The following is a 21444-nucleotide window of genomic DNA, read 5'->3' on the forward strand; positions in this document are numbered from 1 at the left end:
TCAAAAGCAGAATTTACACTAGAACAAACAAAAAACAAACAAACCAGAAAAATCTTTCTGAGGGAAGCATGTGTCTCAGGTCTGTAGGCAAGAGAATTACTTAAGCCGGAGGCAGACTGTTTAGTCAGTATAATGCCAATCCTTAATAATGCAGTTATTCAAGCCTTAAGTTTTTCAAAACAAAAACATAAAAAACCACCATAGGGCAGCCAGGACATATGATGTAGGCTAGCGACTTTGCCCAGCTACTGGCTCTATAATGGAATAAAAATTAAGTCTGGTTCAATTCAATTATGAATCCATTCAGAAATGTAGAGCCAAACAAGAAATGAGAATTAGCAATTATTGTTTGTTTGTAGTAGTACCCCCAATGTGTATCTGGAAAGCACCTAGCAAAAGAAAGGGCTGATTCCTGCCCTGAAGAGTGGCAGCAAGTCTAGCTCAAACTTTGATTTGCTTCCCTACTTCTAGTTTTAGAAGACGACTTCTTTTAATCAAAGGAATGGATCAGATTGATATAGGTCACATATTTGAAATTTAGGGGTGAAACCATGGCCACATTAACACTAATGGCATCGCTCCTATTGTACTTTACTGGGGCCAGGGATCTCACCCTAGGTGCCCAAAGTTAGACATGTAACTAAGAGTACTCTGATGTGCAAAGGTACTGAGCACTGGCAGATTCCATTTAAATCATTGCAGCTTTTTATTTTGAGAAAGCAAATATAACTCAGCATTTAAATAATGCTCATCTTCCAAAAAACAAACAAAAAAATGCATGTGACTCAATCCTCAACATCTATGCAAGGTAGTTAAGTATTATACCGACCTGAATTATACTAAACAAGGATATAGACACAGGATTTTAGTAACCTATTTCTTTTCTGATGGTAGGGGCTAGGACTCCAAATCAAGGATGAGGACACCACTGTGCCAGGTGCTGCACAGAGACATAAGAAAGAGACTTGGCCAAAGAAAGACATTGTCATACTCAGGAATTCTGGATCCCAGCCCAATGCTCGGACCACAAGCACAATGAACACACCTCATCATCTTCCTACAAGTTAAACTACTGTTCCATATTTACAAACCAATTTAATCAAGATGTGTAGAATATACAGCACCACTTTAACCAAGTTAATTAAAAGCTACATAAAAGCCAATTCTTGTTTGTGTTAATAGTATATTAATTTAATTTATGCCCTGAGAATACATTCACATCCACTGTTAGCAGAGGGCAAGATCCTGCAAACATTTAAGAGTATCTGTTAATTTGAAATCAATGAGACTACTCAAGTGAGTTAATTTACTCATGTTTTCAGGATCACACTGTAATTTAAGAGGTGAACTACAAATTTAAAGAGATCTAAAAAGTTAAAAAGATATAAAATTTGTGTAACCATTAGCACAGACACTACCATAAGTGACCCACATGTTGTCTTCATACTTACCCTCCCCGCCCTACCTATCGCCATACTGCCTTCTCTTAACTCAGACCCACTTCCAAGAGTGATTTCCATGTAGGCAGAATCACACAGTTGCACAGTGGTCATTGCAGGATTGAGTCATTCAAAGTTTCAACTTTTTAGGGCAGGCAGTTATGGAGTTTGACACCGACCAAAAAAGAAAGGATCAGCAAAACCACTGGCTAAAATTTTCAGTGATGGAAACCACTAAGGCTTTTGTGCAGAGGATGGATTTGTGATTTGAATGTATGCATTTTACAAAGATATTACACTTGTTCTTATTGAAACATTCACACAAAAGCCTCTTTTGGATTAAGATTAAACATGAGAAATGTTGTACCCAAAAGGAAAATTCTGGATGGTATTTAAAGGACATTAGAAATAGATGAACAAAAAGGTACCAGTGATTTTAAGTATAACAGCCCTACTGTACTTCTAAAATTCATACATCCTCTACTCAAATCTAGTTGAAGTCAATCCCAGTTCATAGCTGTTTAGGCCCATAAAATCTTTGTCTCAAAAGTTCTCTTGGGAATTGACGTTTCCCCACCACAGAGGCTGAAGACACATTCACTTTAGCAAGTCAAGTTTTCCTGCAATGCCACAAAACATTTTAACAAAGACAACTGATCCAGCCTCCTTTGTCCAGCAGTGGCCAATCTCATGCTTCAAAGGAAGGTGGTGAGGGAAGGGAAGAGATTACACTTAGCCTACTGCGGAATGCTGTGCTTTTACATAAGGAAAAAGCAAAACAAACAAACAAAAAAAAACCGAACAACATCCCTTTACTGATCCCCTCCACAATCTGTTTACACCCTGAAGTATGAGCTATACGTTTCTACCCTTACCTTAAAACATTCACTGGAATATGATACTCTTACTACAGTGGAAGAGATGATTTAATGGCTTATTGACATCTATAATAAATGAGAGCTAAAGCAGGAATCTATTGCAACTGAACTCCTAGGCAATGCTATTCTAGAATATATAATTTCTTCTTGTCCAGTGCAAATGGAATGCTGGGAGTAAGTTTATGAAGACTTCAGACATAGCCATATCCTGTAGGCTGGCTTCAATTACATGCAATCATTGTGACTACAACAGAATCTCAGACTTATGAACACCAGAGTTACGAACTGACCAGTCAACCACACACCTCATTTGAAACAGGAAGTATGCAATCAGGCAGCAGCAGAGACAAAATAAAAAAAGCAAATACAGTACAATACTGTGTTAAACGTAAACTACTAAAAAAAATAAAGGGAAAGTTTAAAAAAGATTTGACAAGGTAAGAAAACTGTTTCTGCATTTATTTCATTTAAATTAAGATGGTTAAAAAGCAGCATTTTTCTTCTGCAAAGTAAAGTTTCAAATCTGTATTAAATCAATGTTCAGTTGTAAACTTTTGAAAGAACCACCATAAAGTTTTGTTCAGAGTTATGTACATTTCAGAGTTTTGAACAATCTACATTCTGAAGGTGTTCGTAACTGAGGTATTACTGTAGTTTGAATGCCCTCTGCTGAATTTACTGCTCCTAGGGCATCTACATGAGAGACTTCCCAAGTAAGATGGAAATTAGAGTATAATGAACAAGCATCAAAGACATGATACAATGATGCCACATAAGTTGACGGGAGTAATACTAGATTTGGCTACCACTGGACTTTCCCAATAATTTACTGCAGGCACTCGCACTGCTTTCAATTTTAATCTACACTTAAAGCAAAGTCAATGAATGGCTAAAAATAAACTACTGGAAAGTCCAACAGCAGCCAAACATTCTATTTGCATTGGGCAAGAAGAAAAACTACTTTTGATGATAAAAAGCTACTCCGTAGTAGTGACCTTAATACACTACTGCTGGATATAAAAATGTGAAATGTAAACCCAAAATTTCAGGAACAAAGCAAGAAGATCATAAATAAATACCAGTTAAGTATGACAATTTGAAAAAACAAGTCCAGGGTTGCAGACAGATTGCACTACGGGTAAGAAGGGACCTGACATCAAAAGTTTGCGGACCAGTGCCCTATGGCACTCACACCTCCCCTCTGTAAGAGCCTCTTCTCTAGAAACACCTTCTCCCTGAAAGTATCTTAGGGTTGGTTAAGATAGGTAATCTTTTTCTTAATTGTTTACCAATTAACCATTGAATAGCCACCTTGGCTGCCAGTTACCCCCAGGTGGGCCCTGAGAAGACAAATTGGGCCCTGATTCCCCTTAAAGGGGCCAGTCACCCCTTTAACAGTACTATTACACAGATATCAAAATGTAATTTAAAAAGAAAATAATTTTCATGCAGAAGAGTTATTTATAAATATTTAAAATAAAATATTTTAAACAGTACACTAAATATGCCTAGAGAAAATTTGTTATCTACCGTTACCCTCCGTCTACCACCACCCACACCCTAGTAGAAAGATAAACATATGGCCATAAAAAAACCCAGCAGCTCAGGCAGCTTCGCTATCTACATTGTGTCTGTACTATAGCCACCGTCAAGAAGAGCAGTAGGGTGGGGGAAGACCGTGGAAAGCAACAGAGAATAAAAGGAGAGAAAAATACCAAACAAAAAGACATAAGATCAAATAAATGTGAATCCACTTACAGAGTGGCAAAGAAGCCAGATAATCGTTAGTGTGTGGCAAATATTAGAGTTGTGAACATTCAACATTTCTTGGTTACTTAAGTTGAAAGTGGTTTGTTTATGTTCAACATGGAAAATAGTCAGTTTTGGGTTTCCCATGTTGTATTACAAATAAGTAGCATTCAGATCCTTGGGAACCCTAATATTTACCTCTCTCTATTATCAAAACTAACCATTCATTCCTACCCTGGGTTTCCTATCTTTTAATTAGTTACTGATCCATGAGAGGACCTTCCCTCTTATCTCATGACTCCTTATTTTGCTTAAGAGCCTTTAGTGAAGGACCTTGTCAAAGGCTCTCTGAAAGCCCACATATACTCCCTCAAAGAAGTCTAATAGATTGGGAAGGTATGATTTCCCTTTACAAAAACCATGTTGACTCTTCCAACATATTGTGTTCATCTATCTGTCTGATAATTCTATTTTTACTATAGTCTCTACCAATTTGCCTCAAACTCAAGTTAGGCTTACTATCCTGTAATTACCAGGATTGCTTCTGGAGCCTTTTTTTAAAATTGGCATTAGGTTAACTATCTTCTAGTCATCTGGTACAGAGGCGAATTTAAATGATAGGTTACACAACAGTTGTGCAATTTCATATTAGAGTTCCTTCAGAACTCTTGGGTGACCACCACCTGATCCTGGTGATTTATTACTGTTCATCAATTTGTTCCAGAACCTACTCTACTGGTACCTCAGTCTGGGACAGTTCAGCTGTGACACCTAAAAAGCATAGCTCAGGTGTGGGGATCTCCTCCACATTCTCTGCAGTGAAAACCGATCCAAAAAACAATTTAGTTTCCCACAATGGCCTTGTCCTCCTCGAGCGCCCCTTTAGTGCCTCAATCATCCAGTGGACCCACTGACTGTTTGGCAGGCTTTCTGCTAATAGTAGCCTCCTGTTTCACACAACTTTCTATCAATATATTTTACTAATTTGATACAAAGTATGTGTGTTTCTCATATTTATTGGAGAGAACTGTACTATTTGACTGGGTGACCTTCCGTTGCAAATGGAACTTCCACCCTAAAACTTGGCTCTATCAACATTCCCATGGCTACATTCAGTCTAGTAACCAAAGCAAAAAATTGCTGTCTTAGTAGAGTGTCCAGACTTCAAGAATGAACTTTTAATTGCAAACACTGGCAGTGACTGCCATCTAAAAAGTTTATAGCTTGTTTCCATCCAGTTATATACAAATAGGAGTATTTTAGCAAAGAAAACAGATCTCAAAAAGGAAAATAGTCTTCTTTGTGTAAAATGATAAACGCTCCTCTATTTCAGAGTAGTAGCCGTGTTAGTCTGTATCCGCAAAAAGAAAAGGAATACTTGTGGCACCTTAGAGACTAACAAATGTATTTGAGCATAAGCTTTCGTGAGCTACAGCTCACTTCAACCGATGAGCTTATGCTCAAATACATTTGTTAGTCTCTAAGGTGCCACAAGTATTCCTTTTCTTTTTACTCCTCTATTTGTCTTCCTCTTGCTTATGAAACACCAGTCAAACACCTTCAAAAACTGAAGTCCTCTAGCATGCAAGATGAATAAAATATTGTCAATTGTCGTTTAAAGGAATTTGATGGTTATAGATCTACAGTATCTTTGTACAAAGCAACATTCCACCACTACCAATTGCTTAAAAGGCAACAATTCTGTTTTAGAAAGGTATTTCAGCTTCTCACTTTATAAAAGTAAGTCAACTGTGGCTCACTGTGTTCAAGTTAATTAGCTAGTTAACATGCAATAAATTTGCTTTTTAACTTGTATTTTATTATGCTCTCTTCCTCTCAGTATTATGCTTTCAAGAATGCAAGTAATTCTTATACCTAGCCATAAAGAAAATGACTATTAAATCAACTTTTTTCATTTAATGTAAAAAAAGCAACATGTAAACAAAAGTGTATTAAGTCACTATATTAAGTTTATAATTTGGCATTTCCTTGTTTTCTTTTAGGCCACATCTATAACAATCTAGTCAAGTTCTTGGCATATTTCAGCTACTGTGGGTCAACAGTGTCAATTTTCAAAATCTGCCTTTTTGATTCAACTAGTGCCAAATGCTTACCAACAGAAAACAAGCTCATGCTTACCGTAGGTAATACATGTGACAAAACAAAACAATTTTCAGAAGCTCTTGCCTTTAGAAGTCAGTAGCAGATTGTCCAAAGCTGTAAAATGTGCTGACACAGACAAGGCTGTTATTTTTAAGACACAGCCATAGCCTATTTAACTAAAGCATCTTTTGTTTGACTGAACCAGTATTATTTTGGTAATATTCCTTAAGTAACTACACTGAAGACTGTATAGTCTAACTAAATAATACAACACAGTGAAACTTCTGGAGACCCTGAAACACAATCAGAAATTGACACCTCAGCAGCAGGTTTCAGAGACTAGCTCTTTGACAGCATATTAATTTTTGTTGAATGTAATTTTGACAGCAAACACCATTGCCATCCTTACTTCTGACAAAAAAAATCCTTTAGCTATCACATTTATAAAGCCTATTTTCCATAATTACCAATATTTTGATTCTATTAGTCAAGAGCTTTCTGCTGACATGAGGTGAAACAATTAAAATTAATCAGCGCCTTCCAGTTTTTACTTTTGATCTGGTGTTGGATATTCCAGAAACAAAAGGGACTTATAAATGAAGATTTAGGAACCTTCTAGGTCAGTGGTTCTCAACCACAGTATGCAGAGGTCTTCAGGAGAGTACATCAATTTATCTAGATATTTGCTTAGTTTTACAATAGGCTACATAAAAAGAACTAGCAAAGTCAGTACAGACAATGACTTGTTTATACTGCTCTATATAAAACATACCACTCTCACTGTGGCCAGTTGCAGCTGCTTTTGTAGTTTGACTGGAGAAGGCCCAGACAAGCGTGATAAATACCGATACTGGACAGAGCAGAAAGGGCTCACGATGAAAAGAGGCAGTTGGAGAAAATGCTCCTCGTGTTTCTCTCTTTCCTCCTCTGCTTTTTTCCCTTTATAAGCCCCATGTTGATCCAAAGGCATTCTAGGGCAGAGGATCTACCTTAACCTGAAGTAGATCATTTTTTTCTTCCAACTAAGGAAGCCCTTCTGCTGGACGAGATAGGGAAAGAAGAAAGATATCTGGGTGCTAAGTACAAGATATGCTCCATTTCAAATGGAAATTAATTCAGGGAAGTTCTATGGTCTGTAATATAGGAGGTTTGTAGTGGCGTGAGACTCACCCCTGCGGCGCCTCTTACTGGTCTCAGGGAATTAGCTCTCCCAGCCTCCGGAGCGCCCTCTGAAGGCCAGTGTCCCGCTTGCCGCTGGCCCCTGTATCCCTCCTGGACCCCGGTGCCCCTTTTACCCAGGGTGCTGCTCCCTGGAAATACCCCCACCAGTCTCTGGGTCTCCCCTCCCCAGGGAGCCCCCACCCACTATCCCCACCTCGCCTCAGTCTTTGGCTACTGCCAGTCACCATTGAGCCCCTGAACACTGGGGCGGACTGCAACGTATAAGCCAATCATCACAGCCAGAGGCGGTTTGGACCTGCTGCCTCTGCCTACCCCTTGGGCTGCCCTCTGCAACCCCAGTACCTATTTGGCCTTCCACTAGGCCTGCAGCCTGGGGGGTTTCCAGGCCGGAGCTCCCCAGCTCCTCTGACCTTCCTCCAGTCCTGCTGCACCTCAGGTACTCTGGTACGCTCCCCCGCAGCCAGGCCCTTCTCCCTCTAAAGGCAGAGAGAGTGAGAGTGTCTGCTCCTGGCCCACTGCCCTCTTATAAGGGCCAACTGAGCCCTGATTGGAGCGTGGCCACAGCTGAGCCTGCTTCCCCCAATCAGCCTGGAAACTGCTTGCTCCCAGCTACAGCCCTCTCCTGGGCTGTTTTAAGCCCTTTAAGGCTGGAGCAGGTGACCACCCTGCTACAAGGTCATACAAGATTATCACAGTTGTTCCTTCTGGCTTTACAATCTATGAATTATTAATATCTCTAAATACCTACCATGTGAGAATGGCAAACCCACTGCCTGCACTGGTGGCAGATATTCATACTCCTAATATCTGTCTTTTGCTTTAGAAAGGTGTATAGTGAATTATACAGGCTACAAGTATATGGCTAGAAACTCTGCTAAATTCTCATTGGGACAGCAAATAAAACCACTGTCTCAGGAGGAGAGAGGATGACACAGAATTATTAAGAAATTTACATGACATTTTCACTTCTAGGGTCACTAGTTCAAATCCATGTGTAGTCAGAAATGGACAATGTCATTACCATCATTCAGACAAACCAACGTATGCAATTTAAGGTAGGTAACTTCAAATCCAATTCCTAGGACACTAGTGTCTGTATCATACCAATATTGGTACTTGGTAGCTATGGCAAGGAATGAATGAGCATGCATACTGAATTACTTTACCCCACCCTAGGACAGTCTCTTCAGAAATAAAATTGAGGTATATTGCTGATGAGTGGTAAGCCATTGTCCATGTTCTATCTGTTCTGCAGATAAAGAATTACAAGTCTCTAGGACTGATATTCCAGGACTTTTCATATGCAATGAATTCACAAGGAGCAATAAAAAAATATTCACACCTCATGCCTGCAAGATGATCACCACATCCTTCTTGAAGGGGTTCCCACTTTAGAAAAAAGAGGCATTGGAAATCTGGGGGGAATGGGAATGGGAAGGATGTGAAGGTCTATTTATAGGGCAGATAATACATTCAGTATAAATATTGGGATTGTCATTCGCCACATACACAGAGACTAACGGACCTAACTTGGGGAAAGTAAACAATTAACAGCTTTCTGTCATCTCTAGAAATCGTGTTAAACAATAGGAGAATCCAAATTTACCAGCCTCTATTCCTTTTATTTGGATCAGTGTCTGGGTGGGAAGAGAAGAGAGATTTTCACTACTTTCAGAAGCATACATGCCATTAGTAGTTTTGGTTATATGCTACTCTGAAGCAGATTCCTGAACTCACACAAAAAACATTACTGACAAAATGCTAACACCTAGCAAATACAGAACTCAAGCAAAGTGAGATATCAGACTAACATTATAGGAAAGCACTGTCTTCAACAATGTTACGCGTACTAATTTACCTCATTTCATTGTTTTAAACCAATTTTATATAAATAAGAACTACACATCCATTCCTAAGACCAAAGGAAAAAGTACAGAAATTATTTTTATCTTGATGTTTCAGAATACATTTTACACAGTGGACAAAGACTCACTGAGCTACCAAGATGCAACAAAGTTTCGCTACGGCAAGAGTTAGCCTGTGCTTCTCACAAATGAATGTGTCCAACAGAAAGGGAAAAGGACCTGGTGCTATGTATTGCTCAATAAAGAATAAAAACAAATCTACAAAAGGAAAAATAAATTATGTACACTGGTAAAGACAGATAAAGTAAAGAAAGCAAAGAATGGGCTATTTCAGGAAGAAAATTTAACAAGGCAATCAACTGTATACCCATCTTCACTTCCTCATGTTCTAGAAAGCTACATGCTGCTCAAGAGGGGCATCCATTGGTGGTTCCACAGCTTGTAAACAAGCTGAGTTCTGTGGGGAAAAAAGAAATGTTTGGCCCAGTATGTAGTCTGTGGCCCTGTGCACGTGAAATGCTATCACTGCTGGCCACAACGGAAGGACAGAATACAGAACCACCTGCTCCCTTACCCTCATCTCAGAGATTACATTTCCAGTAGTGAGGAGTACACATATACTCGTGATGCAGCTTTCTCAGTCCCCCCTCCCCACCCACGATCCACTCTTCTACAGAAAATTCACCAGCCTCCAGGTTGGGAAGTACCATTGTACTTAAACCAAATGTTTCAATAAGTTAAAGCTATTTTGCTGTAACAGTAAGTTGACAGATTTCTGTATATTAAAAAGTGTTCCTCATGTATTTGCACCAAGAGGTGTTCTTCACGTTGTGCTCCTTATTCCTGCATGTATGAACACTCAAACCTGCCATCTCCCCTATGATAAATGGGGCAAGTGGAAGAGCAAGAGAGTCACATGTGCACCAAAAAAAAAAAACCACAAACCACTGAGCCAACAAGATAGCTACATGCCTTATTGAGCAAAAATGTGATAGTCACTGTTCTACTCGCCCAATTGGTTTTTTATGACCCTAATTCATTTATCATGTTTAATTTAGTTGATACACTCTTTGGAGTGGAGACAAATAGCAAAGCAAGCAGATATACGCTAGGCCAGAGGTGGCCAACCTGTGACTCTGGAGCCACATGCGGCTCTTCAGAGGTTAATATGTGCCTCCTTGTATAGGCACCGACTCCAGGGTTAGAGCTACAGGCGCCAATTTTCCAACGTGCTGGGGGGTGCTCACTGCTCAACCCCTGGCTCTGCCACAGGCCCTGCCCCCACTCCACCCCTTCCCGCCCCCACTCCTGAGCCTGCAGTGCCCTTGCTCTTCCCGTGTCCCACCCCAGAGCCTCCTGCATGCCATGAAACAGCTGATCAGGAGGTGCGGGGAGGGAGGGGAAATTTCCAGAGGCAGGTATAAATATGCAATATATAAATATACCTGCCTTTTGAAATTTCCACTATATGCATCCGACGAAGTGGGTATTCAACCAGGAAAGCTTATGCTCCAATACATCTGTTAGTCTATAAGGTGCCACAGGACTCTTTGCTGCTATTTCCAAGAAGTTACACTATGGATTTCCCTTTGGGCTGTAGAAGAAAGATTTCAATTACGTGGATAATGCAGACAAAAGACAACGTATTACACTTTGGTATATGCATTCATATGCCATTTGAGTCTCGTATTTTATCTCTGCAGCAAAAAATTTCTACTCATGTACATCAAACTTGTCTGTATTTCAGCTGTAGCTGGATTCTGAAAATGTATATTTATAACTTCATGTCAATTTAACTCCCGTGCAGTTTGAAGTGTCTGATGGAGTTCTAATGCAAGCTCTTAATCTGCTCATCCACATGCTATTGCTCAATCTCTCTCACCATCATCTCCAAACACAAATGCATTCTGAAGTGTCATTGCAGCAAATGTCAGCGGGCTGTAACCAGACAAAATTTCAAGGCAAAACACAAAATGAAGATATCAAGCACGCAAAGTAATAGTCAGATGTGGGTCTGATTCTGCCATCTACTCAGGGAGAACTTTCAAGAAACGCAGGATCACTAACAAGCTATACAGTTTTGATAATAACTAACACTTCAATTCTACAGTATTTCATAGTAAGAAGGGACCGATTTTTTTACTGCCACTTTTTGGTGCTATTACCTGCCCTCATACTAACCACTATGAGCGGAGATCCTGTACAGACAGACTTGAATGAATGGAACAGTTACAAAAATTTTGATGGACTTCTTCACTGAGGATGGTGTTCTTACCCCAGAGAAAGTTTACTGTAGCTCCTTTTCTATAGAAAAAACTTCACTCTCCAATGGCCCCCCTCCCCCCCGCAGAGGACCACAATTAAACCAAACAACCAAACATTTTCCAGAATACACATAAAATATATTTCAGATCCTATTCCTGGTTCAAGTCCTTTAGAAATACAGAAAACTTCAAAAAAAAAAACAAAAAACAAAAAACAAAAAACCAACCATTAAAAGATACAACTGCTAAAGAATTGGAGTAAAGCCACTACACATGCTCTAACACTTACTACTACAGAAATGGTAGCTTTACCACGCCTTATCTTCCACCCACATTGGTGCCAATACATATAGGTTCTTCAGTCCCTGAATATCCTCTTGCCCAGCCAGTCCTGGTATTTGGGAGGAGAACCAAAACTTCTCTCACACTTTCCCCTTAAATTCCCAGTGCTCCAAAGGAATGAACTCTCCAAACTCTGACAAACTCAGAGAGCAGAATTGGCTTTTCAAACTCTGCAAGAAAGTGCCATCTCTCTTTCAGCCTCCTGAAAGCTGCCATGCATCTCCTTGTGGATTTTCCTCTAGTAATCTCAAACCTTCACAGATTCACCAGTGTCACATTTGTCCCAAAGTAACTACTCTGATAAGCCTGCCACCATGCTGCATTTTCAAGCTATAGGGAAATCAAACAAACCGCCTCTGCACTGGGGGGGGGGGGGGGGAATCTTTTATCCATATGGACCCACCAAAAAGTGCTTCTACCACCACCGAAACAGCTTTTCTGTCAGCGTCCTGTACCAAGAACAACTTTAACCAAACAGCTGCCATATTACATCTCAAAGCCTCATATAAGTGGCCAGGCCTTTCCATTTTTTGGAAGCCCTTCTTACCTGAAAAATCTACCAAACTACATGCAGCAATGACTCTTTCCATATTTTGGCTGGGTTTCACAAAGGACTCAATCTTTATTACAGTTAAGCAACTGATCTCTTTACATTCTTATACTCACAAACTATGATCCCAGTCCTATAATCTTATCTATGCAGGTAGACCCTTGTGCCTGTGTGTATCTGATTTCAGGATGGGGACTTATGGTAGCAACTTCAGAGGTACAGTCTAAAGATTGGTAGAACCAATATTTTTTAAAATAAACTGGGTAAAATAAACCTTTCCATCTCCAATGAGGATACAAAAACCTTTAACAGCCCTTTCAACGAAGGGCTTTAGCACTGCTGAAATTCCAGCATTAAAATGGGCAACTTAAAAAAAAAATGTGGGATTTATTGACATTGTGAATCTCATTTGCAAGTTTCTCTTTGCCCATTCTGTTCCTGAGAGCAAATAAGTTTCTGGAACAAAAAATAGGATTATGTTTAGTTTCTTTTACTGGGGGACAATGGGGGAAAAGGAAAGGGAGTTAGAGATGGGAATGGAAGGGTTGCATTTTGTGCTACGTCACCCTTGACAGCTTTTCATTTAAAATATAGGCATCATACACATTTCCCCATGTTAATCAATAAGCAGATCAGTCTAAAAAGACAGATATACAAATACTGCACCTGCCAGTTCTGTACTTTGAACCCATGTATTTTCTGTAATTATGAACCTGGTCAGGTATATTTCATGTTATAACCATTAGCATCAATGGGAGCTGCGTGTATACTATAGGGAGAAAAAAATAGTAACAAATGACCTCTACATAACCTTAATAGGCAAATAAAACATTTTACTGTCATCTTCAAACAAGTTTTGACAGCTAACCACTGGCATGATATAGTTAAGGGGGGGCTGTAACTAAAATCTTTACAACATGTCCCAGTGATATCTCAAGGCAAAATATATCAAAGGTCACCTTGTATGAAAGAGCCTTATTGTTTGCATGTATACTTAAACAAAACCTTTGTTGGCACAGGTAGAGAGGGGAGTCAGTGAAATTCAATTTTACTCCCGGGAATGGCAACAACATTAGATTTATATTACAAAGGTGGATTATTGCGTAAGTAGTACTACAGACTTACAGCAACCAGTATTGTCAGTTTGGAAAAAGAATGGTGTCATAACACATATATGCAAAGCTGCAGGCTATATTTTCTCTTATGAGCTAGATCAGATATTACCTGACACAATGAATTTAACTTCCCCTAGTGATTAAATTACTTTAATTAGTAGCAGACCAATATTTATAGTAGTACCATAGCTTTAAGCAAAGCACAACAAAAATGTCAATATTAAGCGGAAAGAGAAGAACAGAATCAAATATTTCAGTTTTTTCAAGTATGTTGGCTCAGAAGATAATGGATGTAAAAATTGAATCCACATTCCCACTAGGCCACCTGTTTAAGGATACAGGAAGAATCTTAGATCTGAATAGTGTAACACCAAAACCTTAGACTTTTAAAAACTGAATTTACTTTATGCTGTTTATAATTTGCACTTCATTCTGCTTGGACAAGAAAGCTACACTGTTTAGTTTCAAATATTATTTCTAGTCAGTTTTGATTCATGGTTCTCTCATGCTAGCACTATATTGCTGTGTTCAGGTACACAACATCATAGAACACTATTTAAATACAGAACAAAAACCCCACATCCTGCAAAACCTCACCAGGAAGCTTTTATTTGGGATCTAAATAGCATGTCTTTCATTTCAAAAGGTATCCCTTCATCATGTTATCTGGAGCCCAGCAACATGAATGCACTGAAGATAATATAAATGAAGTTATGATTTTCAAAAATAAAATAAAAAACTGATATACTTGCTGATTCCTCCCTGCTCCCCTCCCTCAAATGTTTAGTTATTATTTGATGTTTGATTATGTTGATCAGAAAAAACTCATAAAACGTGTTTCGCTGGCTATAGGCGTACTTTGGCCTGTCTCTTACCAATTGTTTTTCAAAGCATAGCACTGCCTATTATTGCAGAAGAAAACACATGACATCTGGATATAGTTTTTTGTAATCAGTTGCTCGAGTTAACTGTCCTTTTTTATTACAAAAAAAATAATAAAAATTTTACTAGAATGATGTACTTTGGACATTTGGCCTTCAGTCTTAGAAACTGAATTTTCTTTGTTCCAACTAAGCACATATTTGGAAAGATCTGCAAAGCATTTTAACTGTGCTCTTTCAGTCTTTTAAAGATATTTAACATAGAATATGAATACCTTCTTTGAATGCCAAGCCAGCCATGCATCAAGTATAAAAGACTAACAACAAATTTTAAATATTCAATCCGTACCATCAGCAGGCCAGCAAGAATTCTAACTTGTATTCACCATAATATCCATCAAATAGAAAAGATATATTCTTTCATACCCTAAAAATCATTTTAAATTTTTGATGGGGACAGAGATTACATAATGGAGAATAGAAGACAACATGAATTTCTGTATGATAATTTTATTTTAGAGTCACCTTTGGAGAGTATATCTTTGGCAGTTAGATAGGCAAATATTGTAGACAGTGAACTTTCTGAATTCCATCCTGCAAGATTTAGGAAAATAACAGATTTTAAATCACTTGAAGAACGTTGTCTCTGTGTGTGTGTATATACTCAAGTCAAAAGATCCATTTGAGGATTCTTGCTATATGAAATGCCAAAGAACCACATCTGCTTCTAGAACCGTGCAGCATGGTTTTGATCGACTGTAAGCTCTACAGGACTTGTATAGCATCTAACACAATGGAGCCTTCAATCTTGACTGGACCCTCTGAGCACCACTATAATACCCATTAAACCTGAAATTTCACTCTACTTTATTAAACACATGTGCATTCAGCAGAATCCCAAGTGTGAGGGGGTGTATAGATCCCACCGGACACAGAAGGTGCCAGAGAGGCCCTCGTGGTAGAGCTGGCTCTGCCTCCCAACTCCTACCCACGAGACCTTCACCCAGACCCTGAGGACAGTACAACGGACTACCAGGAAAAGATGGACACTGACCCTGACTCAGAGACCCAGCGAGAGCAACTTCCACAACCCACCCCACCTCCCTCCATGTTGGAGCTGAATCATAGGCAGCACTGTAGACTCACTGTCCCCCCCTCTTTGCTGGAGCCACGGGGAGGGAGTATCCCTGAATACATTAATGTTTGTGACTTTCATTTTGATCACCTATCTGGAGAAACTTAAGAAGGCCCACCAAGGGCAGAGCCATCCCTGCCTCTGCCCCCTTGTGGTAGATGGGGCTTATGCTGGGATCACCCACTGTAGATAGCTGCACATGGTCAGGTCCTCCCTGTGGAAAGAACCATCGAAGACCTCGTTAGACCAAAATATCATCTATTCAACAGAGCTTTTTTTCCTGTTATGGCAGTGCCAACGCATCACCCTATTTAAACTTATGTTCAGTTTTGCATTTAAAGCAGAAGTTCAAGCTCTCTGTATGAAAAACAAAAAAACCCCACAGAATATCTGCCCCCCAAATCTCTACCACTATCTGAGTAAAGCTTGCATTTTCTGAAGTTTTTTTTTTAAATTGGTTAATTAGTTTGCATTCTAGTCAATTACAAATTGGCCTCCCAGAAGTTCACATTCTGAGTCTCAAAATTTTTGAGCCCCATTAATTTAAAAACCGCGAACTGTAGAGAGTTACAAAAAAAAGTACATTGTGAGAATTTGGTGGATTCTCTTGGGTTATGTAATAATTAACAAAATAATTAGGTTTTTACATCACAATTTGGTTTGTGTCACACTTAGCTGAGGGAGATTATGACTTACGACGACAACCTACATCTTCTACGAAGCAGCTACAGTTGGCTCATCGTTGTCCAGGAGCTTAGTGAAACTATTCAGCGAGTTCACTAGTGCTCCTGAATCGTCTGAATAGTTTCAGTCCATGAGACCAGGTTCTTCAACACTGTATTGTTTTGCTGAAAACCAGGATCTATGGGAAACCGTTCAACTAGATTAGGAGATGTGTTACTGAATGGGTTAAACAGCTTCACCAAGACCCTCTGCTGGCTCCTGAGCAAAGCTCCTGAGCCCACTGAACAATTTCAAAGTGACCGTGGTCCCCTCTGAAGTAACTGCTGGTCTGTCAGAGACCAGGAGCTCCATAAGAGCATTCACCACTAGAACATACCTTACTCAGGCGGCGTTCAGGTATGTGTAAGTGTGATTCACAAACATGTGTAAGTGTAATTTTCCAGAATAGTGCAAAACAGAGGAGAAGACTAGGAGAAATCTGGCTGTTTATGGTGGCAGGCAGTTTGGGATACGGGATGCTGGAAGGCTGGCATACCTACTAGAACAGAGTTACTGCTGCAGTTTATTGTTCATGCTGCATGGTGGTTATTCTAGTGGTAAAGTGAGAGAGTCTGGTTGGAGGAATAAATTATGTCATGTTAGATGCCTTAAATTTTTTTTTTTATTATTTCTTTGCTTTGGTAGTTGTGTGTTAGGCATGTTATGCTTAGAGCAACCGTACACATCATATTTTGTGCATTAATATACATATGTATACACACTGCCAAGAAACTTTGGGAGACTGAATTATGTCAAATATTAAGAGTAACAATGAATATAAATGAAACATTTATAGGCTTTTATAATCTGGCAAAATCATCCCCAGACCAACAAAAGGCAAATCTACATCCTAGGGTTTATATCACTACCAAATCTCAAGTTTCTATGAACTTCCACTGATATGGTAGGGCTGTTAAATTCGAAAGTATTTTTCTGCAAAGGACAATAAGCATTTTCCAGACCACTTTATATTGAAAAAGGGCTTGACTGTTTTTGATTAAACTTAAAAGAAACCCCTTCCTGCTAAAAAGCAAGCATACCAAATTTGAACCAAAAGAGTACAACTTTGAGAGTTACAAGGTAGTGACCGTACCATTTATAAGGGAAATACACATGCAACCGCATTTAGATTGTAAACTCTTTGGAGGCAGGGACAGTCATTTACCATAAATCTGTACAGCATTTACCACGAGTCCCAGAACTGGCTGGCCTCTGACCTATATCACAAAGAGCATGTAATAAATAATAGTATGCATCACTATGCACACTGTCTGTAGTCAGTCAAATGTAAAGGTAATAGAGTTAAAAATATAACTTAAGATGGAAAAGTACATGTACAAAACATGAAATAGAAAGACAAAACTAAAGCAAACTTTAGAAGTGATTCAACAGAATCCTTTTCTTTGAGCCAGTACAGCAGGCAGTTTAAAACTGCTTTCCACAATTAAAACTGTACACCCTCTATGCTCTAGGCAGGATATTGAGAATCAAAGTGAAACAAAATGGGAGGAAATTTTTGACTCCCTGCATTTCATCTTGATTTCTTCATTTGAATCATTATTTTGACAACTTAATATGATGTCAATCCTGCACTAACCCAAGTAAACCACAAGAATCCCATTCACTTCAACGGGAGCAGGAATAGGCTACAAGTCCTTACCTTCACTAGGAAGGAGGTGCGGCTAATGTAGTAAAATCCTAGCGGAGACAAGGCAAGTTATAGCTTTCACATGAGTTAGAAGGTTAAGGTAATTCCCAGGCTCCCCCACTAGTCTTTACCTTAACATGCTGACACATATTAAGGCCATCACCCAACTTGTTTTCACTAGGATTTTACCTTGTTTTAGCTACCACATAAGTATGTTCTTACTCCCCCATGTTAGCTTTTTTCCTAGTGAAGACAAAGCCTTTAGGAGACCAAGGTGGAGAATGAGACCTCTGTAATGTGTTTAACCATCACAACCCAATAAGTAGAATGTATGTTAATACAGTACCATCCCAACTAAGCAGCAGTCATTACCATTTGTTAATATTAGTTTAAATAAATTCCAAGGACAATGTCTTGATAAAACCGCTATTCTGATTAAGTTTCAGAGTAGCAGCTGTGTTAGTCTGTATCCGCAAAAAGAAAAGGAGGACTTGTGGCACCTTAGAGACTAACAAATTTATTTGAGCATAAGCTTTCGTGAGCTACAGCTCACTTCATCGGATGCATTCGAATGCATCCAATGAAGTGAGCTGTAGCTCACGAAAGCTTATGCTCAAATAAATTTGTTAGTCTCTAAGGTGCCACAAGTCCTCCTTTTCTTTATTCTGATTAAGTGGAAGATACTGAATTGTGAAGGTATGAGGAGGAGTAGGGGGAAATCCAACCCTAGTACCCAAACAGGTTGAAACTTTCAAGTATAAGCTGAGAAGTTAGTACAAGAATAAGAGTTAATGTTTTTAAATGGGGGAGGGGGGAAGCTATTAGCCTCTAAGCATTTTCCTGTTTAATAATCTTTTCACAGCTAACTAGTAACCCAAGCCACAAACTGTTCATAAAAAACACATGAGTAAGGTATTTAGAGACATATTTTAAAACAAACAACACTTTACACTTTCATTAGAGGTTAGGCAACATACAATACTAGTGCATCTGAAATGGGGGGGGGGGGGGGTGGGAGGGAATGGAAGCATTTCCTCTACATGCCATTTATCTGAAAGTTACTGTAAGAAGTAGATACACAACCAAGACCATATGCCACAGTGGTTACTCGAAGCACATTAATGGTTCAAGTCATAAATTCTCATTCCCTAGGAGTCATCATATAGCTTTTATTCATTACTTTGTGCCAAATGATATAGCAAACACATTGTTTTGTTTATAAGGCAACCGGCATTACAAAACATAATGCAAGGAAAACGCTGGTGCAGCAGGAAAGCTCTATGATAGCCTCAAGTCTGGCCACTTGGTCAGTTTGTAGGACTGGGACCCTAATTTCCTTTGTAACTTCAAATGGATAGATTTCTCCATTTTCTGCTCTACGCGGTTATGTAGTGGTGTTGTGTAATACTGCAGCTATTTAACATTCTCCTCCAGAAGTGGTTATATTTCATTGGTATCTGAAATGATTCCTGTATATCTGAAATTTGTAGTGTACCTTGAGATATAAGGCACTATCTTAACCCTATCATCTTCTGCTACACAAAACTGAACAATTTTGTGATGGGGTGTACCAACCTCACACTAGGCCTGAAGAGGTTAATGAGAGCCTGTGGCCACAATCAGTCTCACTCAGCTACACCCAGGATTCTTTACATTGGTGGAGGGACATACAGAGAGCAGAAGACTCCTGCTGAGTAGGGGCTATCTTGTGAGGTGAGTGGAGAAAACAGCCCTCCAGCAGAACCAGCTGGATAGCAGAAAATGCTAAGCAGCTCTGGAAGAGGCTAAGGGAGCCCACAAATAGGCTAAGGCAAAAGTCCAAGAAACAGCAAGGTAGAAAGTGGTCCGGGGAGGCAGATGGGGTTGGTGTAGTCAGGCCTTGACTGCTTCTCCAAGGTTCCCTGGACCAGAAGATAGTGGAGAGGGAAGCCCTGGGTTCCCCTACCAAGGAAGGTTGAGCAAAAAACCACATACACACACACCCCCCAGTACCATGGGGGTAAGGACTAGTGAGCCCAGACTCAGACTGAAGGGCCAATGTGAAGTTGACAGTACTATTTGTTGGACTATTGATACACTAGGAGGGGGGTGGAACTCTGACACCCAGAGAGAAGACCAACTTGCAAGAAGCAGCAGACCACCACATGACTGGAAGGGCTGTCAGTCAGCAGGGTGTGCTAAAACAGGAAAGCATGCTACACCATGCCCAGCCAACAGAGGATGCACTAGCAGGTGAGTCACACGTACATTTAAAGGCTGGATTCAATGGAAATGAGCCATGGCTGGGTAGGTTAAGACAAAAATTTTCATTTTGTTTAAGAAAGCTTTTAGGAAAAAATCCACTAATGAAATATTTTTTTTTAAAAAAAATCAGTGACTACATCTGGATTTAAAATAGTTTCCCCTGCATCATTTGCAATTCAAGGCTAGAATCGTTGTGCTAGTTCATGACTATTGAGTAGTATTGGGCTGCTCAGCCTCTCACTGACTCAGAAAAGGCAAGAATCACTGCACTCATCTTCTCTTCAAACATCCAAAAGAGGTGCCTCACATAAGACAAGTTCAGTGGATACTTTTGAACGAACAACAGAAACAGAACCATAGCTAAGATTCTGTGCTCATTTACAGAACACCAAAGACTAAAGGGTTCATAAAGGGGCTCCCTGATTCATTTCCATAGCTGACAAGGTAATATCCCAGGTTCATCATCCTAGGAGATTTCAACGTTCACACCAACAATACTGCAGATGCAAAAACTCAACTGCCTCCCTATAACTTTCATGGGTTACCTCTGCTCCAGCCAACATAGCCAGTCACAGTCTGGACCTGGTTTTTGGATTAAATGTCAGAGGACGCGGTCTTGGACTCACCATATCACCTCATTAAAACAGTAGTTGGAGCTCTCCGACCTCCCAGGCAAAAAGACCAATGACTCTGATTAGACCATGAAGACTCTTAGCCACTCATCAAACTCCAAAGCATGCTAAAGTACAGCAAGAACTCTGCCTGTAGGACAAAGAATCAAGGATCTAGTGAATCATCATCACTTACACTAGCCTCGACCATCAATACACTGCCCCCCCCCCCCAAATAGCCCCTCCCTCACCATCTCCCACATAGATCTCCTTGGTTTTCTGACACGCTGCACCAAGTGAAGAGAGAGGGTCAGAAACTCAAGGACTGATGGCAGAAATCAAAGGCTGAAACAGACAGGATAAAATATAAATTTCTCAAAGCCTGTGCTGAGACTGTATTACAGCCACCAACAGAACCTTCCTATCACTCCACCGAAGCTGCCAAATCCCACCTAAGGAGCTATCCTACAGTGATAAACCGGTTCATGAAACTGGAGCACCTACAGGCCACAACAGAATCCATCATCCTACTTCACTGATCAGATCACACACACAGAGAAAGGCTTTTCAAACAGCATGCCTTCACTCCGCCTACCAGCCAGCAACCAACCTGTCTGCATTCTCCAAGTCCGGTACTTTCATTCCTTGTGAAATACTGGACACACTAACGGAGTCTCAACCCAAGACCTGTGAATACCCTAACAGGTGAAAAGGT

At 39.8% G+C, this 21444-nt stretch overlaps 1 protein-coding gene across 47 annotated transcripts in view; it reads right to left on the reverse strand.

Annotated features, from left to right (window-relative positions):
- Positions 1 to 21444, reverse strand: part of ADD3 (adducin 3) — a 202744-nt gene that overhangs the window by 156607 nt on the left and 24693 nt on the right. For 7 of the 47 annotated variants that reach the window (XM_043552413.1, XM_043552412.1, XM_043552442.1 and 4 more), the window contains exon 2: positions 20745 to 20880. The exons of 36 other annotated variants lie outside the window; for them this stretch is intronic. The gene's annotated coding sequence lies outside the window, so the exon portion shown is untranslated. Of the gene's footprint in view, positions 1 to 6941; positions 7161 to 7693; positions 7828 to 20744; positions 20881 to 21444 lie in introns of those variants that run through there. 4 more of the 47 variants (XM_043552429.1, XM_037904955.2, XM_037904954.2 and 1 more) reach the window with 3 other exon arrangements.

The sequence above is a fragment of the Chelonia mydas genome, chromosome 7 (genome assembly GCF_015237465.2).
Source record: "Chelonia mydas isolate rCheMyd1 chromosome 7, rCheMyd1.pri.v2, whole genome shotgun sequence".
NCBI lineage: Eukaryota > Metazoa > Chordata > Testudines > Cheloniidae > Chelonia > Chelonia mydas.